Source organism: Notothenia coriiceps, unplaced genomic scaffold, assembly GCF_000735185.1.
Source record: "Notothenia coriiceps isolate Sejong01 unplaced genomic scaffold, NC01 NC01_scaffold00037244, whole genome shotgun sequence".
In the NCBI taxonomy this organism is placed as follows: domain Eukaryota; kingdom Metazoa; phylum Chordata; class Actinopteri; order Perciformes; family Nototheniidae; genus Notothenia; species Notothenia coriiceps.
The window spans coordinates 23,101,614-23,107,599 of record NW_011369945.1 but is presented as its reverse complement, the minus strand read 5'-3'; positions in this window follow the sequence as shown (position 1 = coordinate 23,107,599).

The following is a 5,986-nucleotide window of genomic DNA, read 5'->3' as shown; positions in this document are numbered from 1 at the left end:
TCCAATGGCACAAACAACCGTACCATTAGTCGTACTCATTGTGGTACCATTGTACTGCGAGCATTGAGCCGGAAGGAAACGTCCCCCGCCGCACCAGTCGACGTCGTACGTTTCTGGTACCCACCTCCTCTCCGTTTTATCTCGGCTTTACTCCGTACCGATTTTACGACGTACTGACAAACCCATAAACTTCTCTCTTTTGTAATTCTTGATATGTAATATATCCATACCGGTGTTATATAAATAAAGTTTATATACGTAACTATCCAGAGAAAATGATAATAAAAAAACATAGAGTGTATATGGGACGTCATTGGGTTGCATTGGGATTCCCCAGGTGCATGAGGGATAAACTCTTAGTGACCATAATCTATATTTGTACTGCCACAATTTCACGAATACTACATGTAATGTACCTAATAATATTCGTGTCTAATGTACATAACTAAAACTTCCTTAAAACCTGTAATAATCCTATTCGGGCTGTCTCCGTTTGACAGTGTCAAATGAACTTAACATGCAAAAATAACCGAATAAAATGGTACGCTAACGTAATAAAAGATGTACTAAATGACGTCTAAGACGGGACATTCGATCGTTCGAATGGGATCAGTAAAATTTATATGACTGTTCGGTGAAAATGTTAATACACTCTTTCCGTTGCCAAGACACTTCAAAAGAAGTAAAACCGTACACGTGTAAGAACTTTCACGTCGTGTAAAGAGGATTACCTTTACAAAACCCGTATTCACGGGATCTATAAGACCACCTATGTACTCACCCTCTATTATGGTCATATCTATTTTGTACTGCCACTAATTTCACCGAATACTTAGATGCTATGGTACCTAATATAGTAGTAGTTTAATCGTGTCTAATTACCCAAATAAATATTCTTACAACGTATCCTGTCCGGCTGTCCCCGTTTGACAGTGTCAACGACCTCTACCATGAATTTACATGCAAAAATAACGTGTAAAAATTGTTACACTGCGCGGTCATAAAGCGCCCGACGACATCGTACAAACGTGAACACCCGGTGGTATGACCGACGGGAAGTGTTGTATTATGCCGACCGACCAGACATTGATTTTGAATTCGTTCTAAATCCTAGTCGGAACATTGAACCGTGTACATTTAACTGGTTGTATCGATTGTATTTACTAGTGTAATATTTTACAGTTAACAAGGTAAGTTGTCATGTACGAATTGCGAGAGAGGACGTAGGGAGGACTGAGTAAAGGAAAGGACGAAAGTGTGCATGGGTAAGTAGAGAGGCAAGAAGTGAGACGGGTGGTTCAGGGGTTGTGTGTTAAACTATACGTATAAATTAAGTATAGACGGGACGTTAGTTTCTGGACGGACGTTCACAGTCCTTCCTCACTTTTGGCGATTATAGGTTTGTAGAGATCCGACAGCCGTAAACTATCATCGGTCTCTTTATTAGGCCAGAGTTGTGTGCGTGCTACCCCACTGTAGGGAAGTAAGTTAAACCCTTCAACTGTAAATAAAATACACACTGACACCTCCGAGAATGCTCTATGTCACGTGTATGAAATTAAAGTTAGTTCTACAGACGTGAAGTCTCATTAAAGGGTTTATTACATACCTAAACACTAGAGGGTACCTAGAGTATTTGTTCGTTAACCTCCATTTGTTAGGTGTTGGACGTCATATTCAAGAGCAGTCTCCTTTGGTCTTGATTGGTGGAAAGTTGGCCATATAGGCGGAGCTCTTCGTCACTGACATCAGACTATTTTCAAATCTGGATCAGTCTGTATCAGATCCATTGCAGCCCCGTTTTTAGAGATTTGGGTATGGAGGAAAATAGAGAGGATTGTGATTTCTGACACTTGGTGAGTTCCCTGACACACCGGGGACACATATTCATATATACTTTAAAAGACGTACAAAAGTGCATTTTGCATGATAGGTCCCCTTTAATTAAAAAAATAGCATGCATGATTACAAAAATAATCTTAGTACAACAAGTTATATAGAAAGCACAATTGTATATAAACCACCAAGGGGGTCCTCATATGAACATTTCAAATGTGTGTATTGTATTTTACAGTTTTTCATAATATATAATTTCGATTCACTTCAATTGAAAAACTCCTTGGGAAAATCTATTTTTAAAAAATGTGGTCTTTTTTTTCATGCACAAAGGGGAAAATATCCTTAGTTTGTTGTAATTCATGCATGAAGGAGTTAATAAATCACACACTGATGGAACATCAATATATTGTAATTATGTATATAGGCTTTTTCTATCAAAAATGTTGGGGGTCGGTCAGGGGGTACTTGGCTGAGAAGATGTTTCAAAGGGGGTACATTACTGAAAAAGGTTTGAGAAGCACTGATCTATACTGTATATCCATCCACACATGTATCCACCAGAATATCAAGGGTACTTATTCAAGTCTTTAATCTTCTTTTCTTATACTTCAGTGGAAAGATGATTCAGTATATTCAGTTGCTTTGATGTGCCAAGGGGTATCCGGAAAAGACAGCTCCCATATGTATAGCCTGATAGTTATGTATCCCTAGCTTCCATACATCTGTCCCATGGTACAGATGAGAAAGACAAGACAAGCCATATGGGAAAAGTTATGACACAGGTCATTATCAACTGACTGTCTGCGTGAACGCCTCTCCGTTTATCTGTCACGGTTGTTCTGTCTCCTTTGTCTCCCTCTTGCTCTCAGTCATTTAGTTCAGCTGTCGGTTTGAATGTACAATGTGTATGTATGTGTTGTGACAGTGATGCCTTGCACCACGCAGCGCAGAAGCATCAATATCCCTTCATGCAAGTGCAGCACAGGGCACGTTCTAACCAAGGAGCTCCCGGCACACGAGGGAAACGAGGAGCTGCCATGACTAGCAGCTCGTCAGGTCACACCGCTGACAGCCATCCCTTGTCAGAGCCATTACAGAAGACCACCTACCGAAACACCAGGGGAACCATCACTAACAACCATGCCTGCCCTTTATGCACAACCACTCATAACTCTTGGCTTCCCTGTTAGCAAATGAAAATAAGAAACCCTATTTTACATTTGCTTCCACATTTTCAAACCTCCAACCATTTCTCCAAGATTCCCCCATTTTTATTTATAGGTACATTAAATAATTAAGCTTTCCTGTTTGCTTTGCTGAACATCTTCTAAACCTCTCCCTATAGGATAAAGGGATGGTTTATTTGTGTATAGGCTGACCAGGAAGTTAGCATCACAAGGGCCCTCTTGGCAGAAAGCAATACGATTTTTACATTAGATTTTTGATTATTGCAGAAATATAGCTCTGCGGTCAACACGCATGTTTATGATACTTACACGTTTTGTTCAGCAGGATACTCTCCACATATTAACACCAATAAGTTATTTTTTTAAGCGTAAGTGCAATCGGCAGAAGTAAAAAGCTAACATTAGGCTCTTAACAAACTACATCATGGTCACCTGACTTCATGTCACCACCGTTAAACTAAAGGCGGCTAATCAGTTGAAGTTGAACACTTCTACATTTCGGAAGCATTAATGTACTGTGACTCCACTACATTTATTTTACAGTCACCAGTTACTCATTAGGAATATGTAATAATGATCAGTATTCAAACCTATTTTTACCTGTTTTGGTTTCTTTATTGTAAAGCACACATTTTTTAAAGTATGTGGAGATATTGTCCCTTTTGAAAATAGCCTTTAAACTGGTCTGTGACATATACTGAGATACAGATAGTATGTCACAAAGTTAGGGACCAAACAGGATTTTCCGTCTGGTAGCTTAACAGACACTTTATTTCTACCGCATGAATGTTGTGAACTTTCAGATAGCTAGCAGGAGAGCCCGGGGCTACAGGCAGCCTGCCATGCACTGTGTGTTCATGAGATCCCCACTGAGAAACTGTGGGTGGACAGAGAAAGAAGCCCCTACACTGAGAAACTGTCAGAGAGATTAGATTGGGCTAATGTTGTCTTTTACTGCATTTTACTGAGATTACGAACAATTTTCCATTCCAATTTATATTATTAACTAAGTAGTATACCAAACAGTAATGGCCAATACCAACCCCTAATGACTTATAATTCAACATTTCTCAGACCTTTTTTTTCCAAGGATGCTGCATCTAGCTTAGTTTAATTGGCTAAATTAAGAAAATGGATCACATCAATCCAGTTCTGAAGTCTTTACACTGGCTTCCTGTGTGTCAAATAATTGATTTCAAAATACTGTTGCTGGTTTATAAAGCACTGAATGGTTTTGGCCCAAAATACATTTCTGACCTTGTGCTAAATTATGAACCATCCAGATCTCTCAGGTCTTCAGGGACGGGTCAGCTTTCTGTCCCCAGAGTCAGAACTAAACATGGAGAAGTTCAGTTATTATGCTCCAAATATCTGGAACAAACTTCCAGAAATCTGCAGGTCCGCTGCAACTCTGACTACTTTTAAATCCAGGCTGAAGACTTTTCTTTTTGTCGCTGCTTTTAATTGAGCTATTCATATCTTAAACTGCACTGTAACTTTTATTCATGTGTTTTTTCTTTTAATGTTTCTTTTATTATCTTTGCTTTTTAATGACTGATTTCAAATGCCATCTTCTTAATGTCTTTCATTTTCTGTAAAGCACTTTGAATTACCCCGTGTTGAAAGGTGCTATATAAATAAACTTGCCTTGCCTTAATTAAAAAAAATTAAAGCATGCAAATATGTAAATGTCACAGTAGATACTTTAAATACGAACCTGATAATGAGCATAACTTAGCCTCCTTAAACCTCATTTCATATTTTATATGCAAGGGATGGACTGAAAAACGAATATTTTGTGCACCTTTAGTGTAAACATTTTAATCACATGACCATTTAATGTATTTATTACATGAAAATTGATAAGCTAGTGGACACCTATTCCAATAGTGAATGCAGGAACTTGATAATGCAGCTTCAAGACTTGCAATGACATTGGGAAATTAAAGGACTTGTTAGGATGAACTTTTTTTGCATACACACATGGACACTCACACAAACTCATACCCACACTCAGGCCACGGGAGTTAATGAATAGAGTTGGGGTTGATGGTGGCAGTCAGTGTATATGTAGCTGTCACACAGCGTTAGTGTTAGCACCGGGGTCAAGCGTAGCCAGAATGAGCTCTGACTTCCTCTGAGTTAACACCAGCTCATTAGTGAAGTAGAGCAGGGCAGTCACACCTCAACTCACACGCTAATTCCTTCTGTCTCTCTCTCTCTGCCCTTCACTTCCTGTCTGTCTTCCTATGTCTTCTCTTTCTCTCACACACACACACACACACACACACACGCATCTTCACACACAGATCCCCACAAACAATACACATACACCCCGAACTGGAAACACTTTTATCACTCACTTACCCGCTGTTCCTACCTCGCTATCTTACCCATCTCTGGACTCAATTCCCCGCAGTTCATTCTGCTGTGACACCTGTTGGTGAGAAGAGGTGGATTGAGCATCGGGACATTACACAATGAGAGGAGAGAAAAGAGATAACTGCTGATTGCGAGCGGAGGGTGGAAACGTCTGCGGCCATGAAGAGGTCACTGAATACCTGCCAAGGCAAATCTACCAGACTCAATGTGCCAGTGGTAGGGGGGCACTCCAGGTTTAATGGGTGTGTAACAATGGATTCAAGGTAACTCTTTGGTAACTCACAATGGCAAATGTGCCGTGAATGCAAGTGTTCAGACAATGTGCAGTGAGGTGAGGATTTATACAGTGAGGAGAAAGCTTAAAAACTATTTTATAGACCACGAATTCTGATCAAACTGACTCAAAGAGTACATGTGATGCCCATTATCAGGTTTATATTGGTATGTTGTGCCTCTATTGTGACATGTCCACATATTTTAATGTTCAAAAAGGACTTTCACCCTCAGTCTGAAGAGGCACACACACACACACACACACACACACACACACACACACACGTGTATTCATCACTTCAGGG